Below are 14,673 nucleotides of genomic sequence, written 5' to 3'. Positions count from 1 at the left end.
GCGCTGGAAAGCCCAGCTACATTTGACTTGGAACAAATAATGTGCTTTGGAACATCCAAATCAGAATCACACAAAATAACCACCTGGTTAAATGGTCACTCCGTTTTAATTGAGGTTTATACCAGATCGGCTTTGTCAGTGACACAGAGACAGTCTTTAACAAAATGCGCACTGACCTCCAACCCTGAGGTGTGTGTGAGAGTTTGGCTACACTGAGAATCTATGTCTGGGTACCGTTACAGATTAAGGGCAAATTTCGGATTCAAACTTGCATGAGAATCAACTCGTTCAGTTACCAGTGACTGTGGTGAAAGACTCAGGCCCAAGGCTGATGGGGACGGAATTGCTTGAGAACGAATCACTTTGATTGGCTCCACATTTTTTTTTGATTTGTAAATGGTTGCCTGAGTGAAGTCCGAATGAAATACCCGGAAATCTTTCAACAAGGTCGAGGGATTATCAAGGGAACCAAGGTCACCTTGCACGGTGCCCAGGAGACAATTCCACGGTTCTGTAACCCCAGCCTAATGCTATTTCCCTTACAGACAAAGCAGAGGTAAACATCAGGAGGTTGTAAAGTAAAGAAATCATCAAACAAATCCAGTTTACAGAATGAACTGCTCCGGTCCTACTGTTTGTAAAGTCTGATTCGACGTTTTGCCTTCATGTGGATTTTAAACAAACAAAACATGGCTTCTCACAGTTGATAAATGCCCAATCAGTAATCTTATCTAATCTAATCTAATCCAAAACTGAAGAGAACTGCATTTCATTATTGGGAGCAAGAGCGATTGTCTCAACCAAAGTTAAACCCTGGTCTCGTTTACCCATTGATGATGCCGGGCCTTTCATGGGCTCAATGTTCGTGCTTATTGCAGATTATTCAAATGCAAGGTTTGTGAAGGTTTGTAGCTCAGGTTGAGGTTTAGGATCTAGGTTTGCTCGCTGAGCTGTAGGTTTGATATCCAGACGTTTCATTACCTGGCTAGGTAACATCATCAGTGGCGACCTCGAAGCGAAGCGAAGCTGTTGTCTCCTGCTTTCTGTTTGTATCTTGGATGGGGTTCCTGGGGTTTGTGGTGATGTAATTTCCTGTTCGTTTTCTCAGGGGTTGATAGATGGTATCCAGATCCATGTGTTTGTTTATGGCGTTGTGGTTGGAGTGCCAGGCCTCTAGGAATTCTCTGGCATGTCTTTGCTTAGCCTGTCCCAGGATAGATGTGTTGTCCCAGTCGAAATGGTGGCTTTTGTATCCTTGTGTAGGGCTACGAGGGAGAGAGGGTCGTGTCTTTTTGTGGCTAGCTGGTGTTCGTGTATCCTGGTGGCTAACTTTCTTCCTGTTTGCCCTATGTAGGGTTTGTGGCAGTCCTTGCATAGAATTTTGTAGATGACGTTGGTTTTGTCCATGGGATGTACTGGGTCATTTAAGTTTGTTAGTTTTTGTTTGCGAGTGTTGGTGGGTTTGTGTGCTACTGGGATTCCGCGGGTTTTAGTAGTCTGGCTGTCATTTCTGAAACTTATTTGATGTATGGTAAGGTGGTTAGATACACGAACACCAGCTAGCCACAAAACGACACGACCCTCTCTCCCTCGTAGCCCTACACCCGTAGGGCTCGTAGTCCTTTCAGTGGTGAAAGGAATAGATGTTTCTGGGTGTGGTGCCTATCAAGCGGGAGATGCTTTGTCCTGGAATGTGTTAATCTTCTTGGGTGCTATTGGAGTTGTACCCCAGCAGCCAAGCTGGTTAAGGAAAATGAAAAGAAGATTGGGAAGAGGAGGGATTTCTTCCCTATCAATGTTGTGAAAGGATATAAAAGGTTTCAAAATATATGAAAGGATGCAACCTATCACAAAGATGTTGTTAAACTTGAAAGGGTTCAGAAAAGATTTACAAGGATGTTGCCAGGATTGGAGGATTTGAGCTACAGGGAGAGGCTGAACAGGCTGGGGTGGTTTTCCCTGGAGGGTCGGAGACTGAGGGGTGACCTTATAGAGGTTTACAAAATTATGAGGGGCATGGATAGGGTAAATAGGCAAAATCTTTTCCCTGGGGTCGGGGAGTACAGAGCAAGAGGGCATAGGTTTAGGGTGAGAGGGGAAAGATATAAAAAGGACCTGAGGGGCAGCTTTTTCACACAGAGGGTGGTACGTGTATGGAATGAGCTGTCAGAGGAATTGGTGGAGGCTGGTACAATTGCAACATTTAAGAGGCATTTGGATGGGTATATGAATGGGAAGGGTTAGGAGGGATATGGGCCGGGTGCTGGCAGGTGAGACTAGATTGGGTTGGGATATCTGGTCGGCATGGATGGGTTGGGCCGAAGGGTCTGTTTCTGTGCTGTACATTTGTATGAATCTATAACTCTATAACTCCCTATTGCAGGGGAAAAAAGCTGCGTGGGGTCCTCTTGGATGTTTAAGGCTGAGAGAAACACATTTTTGATCAGTCGAGGAATTTAGTCTTTTGGGAATCTGTAGGAAAGTGGATGCATGAGCTGTCAGACCCAACATGATCCTATTGAATTGTGGGATCGGTTTCAGGACACGGACAGCCTCAGTTATTATTGCCTTATTGTGTTATAGACCATCTATGCAATATTCCCATGAAGCGTCATGCATTCCTTATTTGAGAGGAATTACTTAAAACCAGAATACTCTGAGTGATAGGAGCAGAAATTTGGTCATTCGTCCATCGAGTCCGCTCCACCATTCACTCAGCATCGATAGGTTTTTCTAACACATTTTCCCACTATTTCCCATCTTTTGATCCCCTTGGCAATCACAAAATTATTCACTTCTGTTTTAAATATACTCGATAACATGGCCTCCACCGCCTTCTGTGGTGATAAATTCCACACAATTACCACTCTTTGTCTGATGTAGTTTATCCTTATATCCGTTCTAAAATGTCTTCCCATTCAGCTCAGGCTGTGCCCTCAGGTTGTCATCTCTCTGACAATGGAAACATCTCCCCAATATCCACTCCATACAGACTGTTCGGTATTCTGAATGCTTCAGTCAGACCCCCCACCCACTCCCACCACCTCCACCATCCTTCTCGAGTCCACCGAGTATGGTTCCAGAGTCATCAAACGTTCCTCATTTGTTAAGCCTTTTCACTCCTGGGATCATTCTCGTGAACCTCCTCTGGACCCGCTCCAGGGCCAATACATATTTCCCGAGGTATGGGGCCCAACGTTGCTCACAATGCTAACCCAACCACTTGACACTCATTTCCATTTCGGTCAACAAAGGGTTTATTTCAAAGACGAAGGGTGCAAGTCGCCGTGTTTACCATGGGCTCATCGTTTGATCAAAGCAGATCGCGCATTTTGTCTCCATTTACCTCTGCAAATCCTGGCTCGTAAAAGATTTCGTTCACAGTGGTCAAGAATGTTCTTCATCATTAGTGTCAGTCCACAGAATTTCTTTCACGGTGATTTTTGGTGTTCAGTTTCAATGTTCGGGAAACTGTTCTGACATGGTGAAGTAGGTCATTATCCAATGTGCCTTGCATTTAATGCGCACAGCTCACAACTTCATTTTGGAGCTGAAAACTCAAATGGTATTCTATAACAGCTGAAAAGGAGCATGCAAGGAACACCAAAAGAAGAAGTTTCAGATGTGTTGGCCATGAGGCAGATTCAAGAATGGATTGTGGGATATGGTGTACAACAACATGAACGATCACTCAAGTGTTTTTTTTTTATGAAGCAATGCCAGAGACTGTGTATTGTGGAAAATACTTCTGAACGTTGTGTATTTTGGTCACAGCTGTTGTCATGTCAGATTCCTCAGCGACAGCAGTTGGGAAGATTTTACATTTAATCTTTGTATTTGGTCAGTAAACATATTCACATGAGGCTGCCACTGCCCTTTCGGCAGAAGAACAGAAACTTATTAATCAGAAAATTCAAAATTATAGAAATTAGGAAGGGTGTTAACATCAAGCACAAAAGCAATGACACGGCCGTTTGAGCAGCAACATGCTTTAGAAAGGCACAATTTACTTGAGAAATTATGCTAATTTCAATTCATATCTTTTCCATCGGGTGAATTATTTACAAGTTGAGGAACTGGAAATGTTCTTTCAAATTCTTAGGACATGAATTTCTTTTCAGCTAGTGAAACCAGAGATTTTCCAAAAGCTCTTTCAAAAAGGAGATCCTGATTTTTGACTAGAAGTATGTCTTCAAATAGAGGTCAGACCTGTATGCTTATTTGCATAGCTTAACATTTCGAATAAACGGGTATTTTATGCCATTGACTAACTCCTTCCTGAATTTTGTTTGTGTTAGAGCGTAAATACAGGTATTGGTGCACGAATTCAGAAGCCGGAGCATGAATCCAATTTCTTGAAAGGTAAATATTGGGTCGTTTGAAGTCTGGTCTTCATAATTATAGTTTGTTTCTTGCCATATTAAAGCACGTGTGACATAGGTCATCCACAACACTATAAAATTAGCAGACTATGCAAAGAGCAAGATGATGGATTTTCTCCGGTTTACCACCTCTGAGTCAGTATTATTCTGTCCATTTCCCTGGATCTGAAGGCGACAGCGGATGCGGTTGGATATTATAAAATGTCTGAAAGTCAGAGCATTGAATATCAAAATCAGTACGATTGGAAGCAACGGCGTAATTATACTGTCAACCCATTCGTACACTTTCCAAAATAATGATGTGTAATAGCTTGGTACTGCGAGACAAAACCATGGTATATTGTCAATAACAAACGAAGGAATAAATACAAAGTACCAAGTAATTGAGCGCAAACAGCTCACCACGCTCACAGTTATTATGACCACAAATGCAGTTCTCTTGTTGCAGTATCTTGATCTGAGTTTCTGGCAACAAATTGCTACAAACCGATCACATGTGAAAGCAACTGTGAACCAAACTGAACAGTCCAGTGCTGCGAGGAATAGAACAACTCTCACAGCGCACACTGGAGTAATGGATAAGAAAGTAACTGCGAAATAAAGATTGTTAATTCGGTTCAGTAAGACATTAAGGATGACGAGAAGTAGATCTGCTGTTGACATTGCTAACAAATAGCGAGTGATGCACCGAGAGAGTCCACACCTGCCTCGATTCAGAATCACAATTGCCACTACGTTAACTGTAAGAAAAATAAAGAGAGATGCACCTCCGCATGATTATAGTCATAGCAAAAACAATAGGTTAACTGGTCATCTAAATCAAACCAGTTGACTCAGGTTCATATTATAACATTCATGGTGAAAAAATACAATGGAATTATGGATTCAAGCAAACTCCAGGAGAGAAGAAAGATGAGCTTTTAACCAATGGACAAACAGACTAAATCAATCAGCGAGGAATGACAATTATAATGAATGCAATATTTTAATGCAAGTATGTGATGCTGACAGTTTCAACAAACGTTTAATAACCTTTTCCACGCTTATCAAACTGGTAACATGGAGAAAAGCAAAACAAATTAAAGTGGGAATAAGGACAAGGTATTTTACATCAATTCACCCAGGCAGAAACTGAGCACGTGAACCGCTAGGATAATTTTTGTTTGGAAGGGGAAATCAAATGGTCCAATATGAGGTTTAGGTTACTGGACTGGCCCTGTCACTTACTAGCGTCCATGCTTTCTCCCTTATGCTTATCACAAATCTGCAGGAGCTGCAAATTGAGTGCGAAAGAGCCGGGGGATGGGGATGTATAGGAGCATGTGAGAATCATTATAAAATTTAGTAGATGTGGTCCTTTGTCAGAAAAATAATCCAGTATTTGGAAGGTGTGTTTGCAGCCTGCCTGACTGACACTACATCCACAAAATCATCCACTTCCTCCACCCAATAACACTTATTCGGTGCATTGCGTGCTATCGATAGGATTCACTGCAAAATGTCACGACAGCATCTTCCGTATCTACAAAAACTTCCACCCAGAAAGACAGTAGCCAAACAAGGAAACAACATCCCCTGCAAATTTCCCTCCAAGCCACTCACCACCCTGACTTCGGAATATATCGCTGTTACTTCACAGTCGCTGGGTGAATATCCAGGAATTCCTTCTCTTGAAGCATTCTGGTCAACTCACAGCAGGTGGACTCCGGCGTTTCAAGAAGAAAACTGAACACCACCCTCTCAATTGCAATGAGAGACAGGCAAAAAATGCCGGCCCAGCCAATTATGCTCATGTCCCACGTATGAATGAAAGAAATGACGTAATATGAATCCAGATTTCAGTTTGAATATGTAAGTTCATTTTAAGATAACTTGCATTGAAAAGATTTTTTGGCATGAAACAAATGCTTTTGGGTGGAATGACAAAAGAAGTCACTTGATCCCCGGATTCGACTTCTACCTTCAAAGAGATAATTGATGTCAAACAAATGCGTAGAAACATCTGAAGGTTCAGAAGCTTCTTCACTGAACAAAGGAAAGATATAAACCTTTGCGCATTTATTTTGTCCCACCTTTAGCAATTACAGAACAATCATGTTATTAATTACTTACATACGCTCCCAATCCAAAACACAATGTGACTAGATGGTCAGTGATGGATAGTCTTTATAGATGACCGCTAGTATTCCATGATCTTGTGATATTTCCCAGTCACCCTTATCGCTACGTTGCAGCTTTATAATGCGTGCTTTATTAAACCACATTCCAATATTCTACTTCTGCAAATGCAATTCAATAATCCCGCTAGCATATGGGTCCCTCATTACTATTTAAGGCTGCCACCTCCAGGGGCCAAAGTGGTGGTTTCCAATTAAAGTGTAGATCGGTTTATGTTACTCTAAGATTTCATCGAAAAAGTAAGCTTCAGCGATAAATAAGTTGAATACTGGGAATGTACGTTGGCTCTTATTTATAGAGGTCTGTTTCCTTTAATGAAACACAACTCCATGAAGCAATAGATAGTGTTTATTAAACGTTTCTCTGATGCGACTCATCTTAAATGTGATGTTTGTTTTCAATCAGACAATCATAAAATCATGCATCACGGAAACATACACTTCAGTCCAACTTGTCCCTGCCAACCAGTTTCCCCAAACTAATTTGGTCTCACTTGCCTGTGCATGACCCATACCCCTCTAAAGCTGTACTGTTCCTTCACCTGTGCAAATACATTCTAAGTTTAACTGCACCTGCATCCAGCACTTCCTGTTGCAGTTCACGACATATACGAAGGGCATTCTGTCTGTGGACGTTGCTCCTCAGGACCCTCCGAAAGATTTCTCCTTTTCCTTTCAAATTATGATCTCTAATCCTGGACTCCCCGACCATAAGGAAAATAGCTTGGCTATTCTTCTTATCTATGCCCCGCATGATTTTACACAATATTCCAAAACTAGCCTCACAAACGGCCAGTACAAATGCAACATGACAATCCAACTCTGACATGCGTTGATCTGAGCTACAAGGCAAGGAAGCCAAATGCCTTATTTTCCAAATGTCTACCTGCGACAAATCTTTGAATTAACTGTGCACCTGAACCATGAGGCCTCTCTGTTTGACATTCAGTCCCGGGAAACCTCCATTACTATATAAGTCCTGCCCTGGTAAAAAAAAATGCAATGCTTCATGTTTATCTCAATTAAATTCCATCTGCCACTCCTCGGCCTGTTGGCCCAATTGTTCAAGGTCCCCTTGTAATTTTAGAAAACGTTTTTACTGTCTACTTCACCACGGAATTTGGTGTCACTCTCAAACTTACTGGGCATGCTAAAACTGAATTGCTTCTCTGAGATTAGTGACTGCCTGGAATTCGAAACACTGAAAATTCTGGAAGTTAGCTCGCTGAAATTACTTGAAGAAGAGGTAGTTAGATTTTTGAAATTTCATGTAGTTAAGTGATATGTGGAACCAGCACGAAATAACAGGTTAGCCCTGAATTCATCGAACAGCCAGCTGGCTTGAGGATAGCCTATTTCTGCTTCGATGTAGCATGCTGTTATTCCCAATCAAGATCCTTCAGTTACCATGGGTTTGTAACGATAATGACATTGTGAGAATTCAAGCTTTAGAGTAGATCAACGTATGGGAGGAAAGACTTCCAGGGAATCAGAAAAAAAGTTTGTTGAATACTTCAATCATCAAAATTAACATACAGCCATGTTTGAACTTTGAACTGTAAAAACAAATCTGCTTGCAAACAGCTGAGTGCAGAACCCCAAGAAGAAAGCATTCAGAACCACATTCAGAAATAGAAGCTTTGATGTAGAGAGGACTGTCTGGTGAACGGCGTGGTATTCTTCTTTGGACGGGATATTGACTTTGCAGGCCATGTTTCAGTTTTATAAGACTTTGGTTCGGCCCCATTTGGAATACTGGCCACAGTTCTGATCACCTCGTCACCAAAAGGATGCGGATGATTTGGAGAGGGTGCAGCGAAGGTTCAATGGAATGTTGTCTGTCATGGATGGTGCTCGATTTGAGGAGATGATGAGTAGATTAGAAGGATGTTCATTGGAAAGAAGGAAGTTGGGGGGGGACGTGACTGAGTTCTGCGAAATCATGAGAGGTTTCGACAGGGTGGATAGTATGAAACGTTTTCCCAGAGTGGAGGATTCAATTACTCGGGGTCACAAGTTCAAAGTGAGAGAGAAAAAGCAGCAGAGATATATGTGGAATGTTCTTCACGCAGACAGTGGTAGGTGCCGAGAATGCATTGCCAGTGGGGATTTTGGAGAGGGAACTATAGCGACATTTAAGATTTATCTCGGCAGATACATGATTGAGCAGAGAGCAAAGGGATACAGATCCTTACAAAAAAGGCGGCAGGTTGAGATCTGGATCGGCGGAAGCTCGTTTGGGCCAAAGGGTCAGTTCCTGTGCTGTTAGGCTCTTTGTTCTTTGACAACGACACGAGGGTGCACAGAAACTGAGAAACGGCTCAAAGGTGGCATGGTTGCTCAGCGGTAAGCACTAATGCCTCCCCGTGCCGGAGACCCGGTTTTGATAACAACATGGGGCGACTGTGTGATGTTTGCACATTCTCGCCATGTTTACATGGGTTTCCTCAGGGTGGTCCATTTTCCTCCCACGGTCAAATGATTTGTAGGTTAGTGTGCATTGGCCATGCCAAATTGTCCACATGTTCAGGGATGTGCAGCCCATATCGATGAGGCATAGAAAGTGCAAAGTTGCACGGATCGTGGAGAGGGATGTGTCTGTGCTGGATGTTTGTATGAACTCGATGGACTCGATGGCTTGCTTCCACACTGTTGTCATTCTATGATTATATATGAACTGTTCTGTGGAAGAAAATTCAGAGAGTATGAAAGTGCTGAAATAGCAGAATTAATGGAAAACAAATATCATTCTCACAAAATATGCTATCTTGTTGGTCCACCTGTAGAGCAAAATATCCATTCAGAGTCATCGAGTCAGAGAGTTGTACAGCATGGAAACAGAGCCTTCGGTCCAACCTGTCCATGCTGACCAGATATCCCAAGCCAATCTAGCCTCTCTTGTCAGCACTCGGCCCACATCCATCCAAACACTTCCTATTCATATACACATCCAGATGACATTTAAATGTTAAAAATGTGGGAGACTCTACCACATCCTCTGGCAGCTCATTCCATACACGTGCTACTCTCTGCGTGAAGATGTTGCCCCTTAGGTCTCTTTTATATCTTTTCTTTCTCACCCACAAGCTATGTCCTCTAGTTCTGGACTCCCCCACCCCAGGGAAAAGTCTTTGTCAATTTATCCCATCCATGCCCCTCATGATTTTATAAACCTCACAAGATCACCCCTCTGCCTCCAACGCTCCAGGGAAAACAGCCCCCAGCCTATTCAACCTCTCCCTATAGCTCAAATCATCCAACCCTGGCAGCATCTTTGCAAATCTTGACTGAACCCTTTTACGTTTCACAACATTTTACCGATAGGAAGGAGAACAGAATGCATGCAATATTCCAACAGTGGCCTAACCAATGCTGCAGCATGACCTTCCAACTCCTGTAATCAATACACTGACCGATAAAGGAAAGCATGGCAACATCCTTCTTCACCATCCCATCCACCTGCGACTCCACTTTCAAGGAGCTATGAACCTGCACTCTAAGGTCACTTTGTTCAACAACACTCCCGAGGACCTTACCATTAAGTGGAAAAGTCCTGCTAAGATTTGATTTCCCAAAATGCAGCACCTCGCATTTATCTAAATTAAACGCCATCTGCCACTTCTGATCCCTTTGACCCATCTGAGCAAGATACGTTGTAATGTGAGATAACCTTCTTCGCTGTCCACACAACTCAAATGTTGGTGTCTTCTGCAAACTTACTAACTGTACCTCTTCTGGTCACATCCAAATCATTTGTCCAAATTAGGAAAAGTAGAGGGCCCAGCACCGATTCTTGCAGCACTCCACTGGTCACAGACCTCCAGTCTGAAAAGCAACCCTCCATCACCACCCTCTGTCTTCTACCTTTGAGCCAGTTCTGTGTCCAAATGGCTAGTTCTCCCTGTATTCTATGAGATATAACGTTCTAACCAGTCTCCCGTGAGGAACCTTGTCGAATGTCTTAATGAAGTCTATACAGATCATATCTACCGCTTTGCCCTCATCAATCCTCTTTGTTTCACAATTTTATAACATTAAATTACACAAATAAACGTGATGTGCACTTCTGGGAAAAAATACCAGATTTAACTCAACATTAATTTTGGAAGAAAAATCTGAACATGTCCTGCAAAACCACACATGATCTGACTTGGCTTTAATGACAACACCAGGTAATTAAACGCAACCATATGTTTTTCGAATCAACCTCTTAAGAGATGTCATGACACATCTGTGAAGCAGGTGGGACTTGTAGTGGTCCACAGGTTGGGACTCAGAGCATCGAGACAGGAGAGCTGAATGTTGCCAGCAATTTACTGTGGAGGCAATGCAACTCGACCAGATTAAATTGTAACAGTCAGATTATCGTAGTACATATTAATTAATCACAGGCATCATACTGAGGAAATATTTATTCAAGCTCATAACGGACAAATACAGTGGCATCAATAATTATATGAGGCGAACATGGTGGGACTAACCTGATGGTTCTAAATTGAGGTTATTTTGCATTGATGTGTTTGATAATGTTGGATGTAATATTACATCTTCCTCCAATAACTGGCCTTTGAAAACAATCAGTCATACATAAGCTTGAATTCAGGACCATGTAATCACCAGCAATTGGGGAATATATTTCATAAGTAACAATCACTGGAAAATTATTGCAATAATCACAAAACAGTGAAATCATAGTGAACTATGTGAAAAGGTAACGAGCTCATATACACAATAAAAGTGAAAGTTCCATGTACTCATTATTTTCATATTCTCATTAGGCGACATTTACAACTCACTCAAGGCATCATGAGTAATTTTGGAACATGTAGTCTAAGGAATGATGTCTTGGTCTTAAAGGGGTTTCAGAGGAATTTCACAAAAATGATCCTGGAGAAGAATAATTTGTTATTTCAGGAGGAGTTGAGGACAATGTATCTGTACTCGGTGGAGTTTGGATGAATGAGGGGAAGTCTGAAACCTACAGAACACCGAGACACGGATAGAGAGGACGTGGAGAAGATGTTTCTAGGAGGGGAGACTCGAATCCGAGGACACAGTGTTAGGGGGAAGGGAAACTTTGAAGAGCTGAGATGTGAGAATGTCTTCAGCCAGAAAGTGTGGAACTCATTGTCATAGAAAGGCTGCGGGGGCCGTCACTGTGTGCATTTAAGACAGCGATCATTTCTTGATGAGTAAGGGAATCAAAGGTGGCAGAGAGGAGGCATAAGAATGGGGTTCAGAAACCCTTCAGCCATGATCGATTGGCCTAGAGGATTCGTTCGGCCAAATGGGTTAGCTTTGCTCCTCTACTTCATAGTCTCATGATCTCTGTAAAAGTAACAATTAACATTTGATCCACCCAAGTGTCAGGCAATTGCTATCTCCAACAAAAGAGGTTCTAACCATCCCCCTTTGATATTCAGAGACACTACCATCACGTGAACCACCATTATCAACATCCTGAGGATTGCCATTGATCCAACATTGCGCTGGATTAGCCACATCAGGATTGTTTCCATAACAGTATGTCTGAGGCTAGGAATTCTGCAGCCAAAGACCCACCTCCTAACTCTACACAGAAACCGCCAACTCTTTCGGGTTTATCTAACATTTCCTTTCTTTACTGAAGATACTCTGCAGTAGTTTGCCTTTTTTCCAGGAAATATCAGCCCGCTTGATTGTCATCATATCCATAAAGCTTCAGTCTGACCCGCCACTATCGTTCAGAGAAAGCAGTGGGTGCCATCTGCAAGATGAATTGCAGAAGCTGACCAAGGCTCCTCGGGCAGCCCCCTCTGAACCTCACAACCACAACTGTCTCGAAGCAGCAGATGTATGGGAATGGCAACACCAGCAACTTCGTTTCAAGCCACTCACTTTCCTATCACGGAAAGACATGGCCCTTCCTTCAGTTTTATGGATAAATTGAAAGATATCTGAACAGTTCCTTGAAGAGGAACACTTTAGCAGGACGTGGGCCATAGGCGGGCAAGTGTGGACGTCAGGATCAGTTTCTGTGCTGCATGACTCAATGTGGGTGCTCTTCCAACAACTGGTCTTCACTTGTTTGAGGAGGCCCTTCACCACCATCTTCTCAAGTGTAATTCGGTAATGGGGAATAAATGCTGACTCAGCCTCCTCAGTATTGCACTAATTATTCTGTGAAACGTTCTTAAATAAAACAGCTTCAGCACATGGAAATCAACACTATTGGTGAAATCATGAGGAATGCGTAACTTGGAAGTCAGCAAAAGTGGGGAAAGTGTGTCAAATTTCATAAAAGAATGGGGAGTAGAGTTAAACACGTTGAACACAAATATTCGTGGATTTGATCACTTACCAAGAATTCCAATAGTTGCAAGTATCGGGTAGTAGATTCTTGCTATTTGTAAGATTGCTGAATATTTCATTCTGTTCCACGCTGGTCCATTTGTTGCTGTAGAGACAATGATTCTGTCCGCCGAAATACAATAACATTGTCAAGATAACCTCATTTTATTTGGAAGCCAAACTTCCTGTGAGGCCCGAAATCTGTTTGAATCACTAATTACATTAGTCATAGTAATCTAAACAAGCATCAAATAAAGCACTTTCCTCTGAGGGTTACAGCGCAACAGGATCTGTGTTGATGACAGAAATGCCATTAATTTCCCGAGAAGTAGGACTAAGTTATATTGTCACGTGTACTCAAGGAAAGAAGTACCTGAGTGCAGTGAAAATTGTGCAATCTCGCCATTTCCAGCACCATCTTAGGTATTAAGGAACCTTGGTGCAAAACATTGGGCCAATAATAGAAAAGTATAGAAACAAAGTTAAGAGTTAAACATTACAATCCTTCTTAGTATGAAGTCAAAAAATAAAGAAGTAACGTTAAAAGGTAAAAGACTACTTTTCAAATATTTTCAAAAAGTTGAACAATGGGCTACTGTTTGTAATAAAGCTATTGTCTCACGTACTGAGGTGTAGGTTCTCCTTCATTGTTGCTTCTTACATCAACAAAATAATGGAGAGATTTTCTGTGAGCAGGCATCTCACACAGATAGCCACTTGAGCCCCATTGTCTCTGATCAAAGAAGGGAGCTCTGTATTTCTGGAAGGAGATTCCATTCAGAGCACCCTCAGAAATGCGGCACGATATTTCCATCCTGACAGCTGCTTCCTGGCACGAACTGTCTTATAATTGTTATGGACGAAGGCAGAACACTCAAAACGTTATTCAGCAGGCAATCCAGACCATAACTTTTCAATTTGGTTCAGTACGTGTACAGTGAGAATTACACAGAGTAAGCTAGCTAGGTTGACTTACAGGTTTTAAAACAGACAAAAAAAATCACCAAAATACCCAACTAAACACAAGGACCAGAATATAGAGCCCCTCCAGAACTTAATCTATCTCAACCAGACTTAATTATGCTGTTCCAAAAACACACAACATTCCCAATAAGCAAACCCACTTAAAAATCAGTTAAACAAAAATGGAGCAGATGCTTCCAGGTTGAAGTTTGAAGGGCAGAAAGCGAGACAGAATTTCTACACAGCTCATTGTTGAACTCCTAACTAGTTCTTGCCTGAACTGAACTGCTCAGGTCGAGAGCTGACCTCTCCCCTTTCATTGTACAGGTAGCTTCCATAATATGACAACGATGGCCTGAAGTCCCATCTGTTTACATATAAGCAAAATGACCTCGCAATACCCTTTAATCTCTGTACCAAATGAAGCAATTACCTTATTAGTCAGTCTGTTAAATGTGGCCGGAACGTTTTACGCACCGAATGATTTGATATTGTCCATTTGGCGTTACGAAAGTCAAAATCTCATTTGCTCTTTCTGACAGAGATACTTGCCAGTAGCCTCTGAGCAAGTCAAACTTAGAATTATAAGTTGCTTGTCCCACTTTTTCGACACAGTCCTCCGACTGTGGAATTGGATATGCTTCATTCTTTGTCAACATGTTGAGTTTGCAATAGTCCACACCTAATCGTTGGTAACATCGTTGTCACCATGACTAAGGGTGAGTTCTAGTCACTGTATCCTATTTTGAATATGCCATCTTGGAGCATGCAATCCCCTTCTGAACCTGTGCCAACTTTGGACGGTTATGCCCACAAGAATG

At 42.1% G+C, this 14,673-nt stretch overlaps 1 pseudogene; it reads right to left on the bottom strand.

Moving 5' to 3' along the window:
* Positions 1-4,217: 4,217 nt before the first annotated feature.
* Positions 4,218-12,969, bottom strand: LOC148146546 (putative G protein-coupled receptor 139; annotated as a pseudogene).
* Positions 12,970-14,673: the final 1,704 nt, after the last annotated feature.

This window comes from Chiloscyllium plagiosum, unplaced genomic scaffold, assembly GCF_037043375.1.
Source record: "Chiloscyllium plagiosum isolate Xiang-an unplaced genomic scaffold, Cpla_swu_hap1 HiC_scaffold_21, whole genome shotgun sequence".
NCBI classification, from domain to species: domain Eukaryota; kingdom Metazoa; phylum Chordata; class Chondrichthyes; order Orectolobiformes; family Hemiscylliidae; genus Chiloscyllium; species Chiloscyllium plagiosum.
This window is presented reverse-complemented; position numbering and strand designations above follow the sequence as displayed.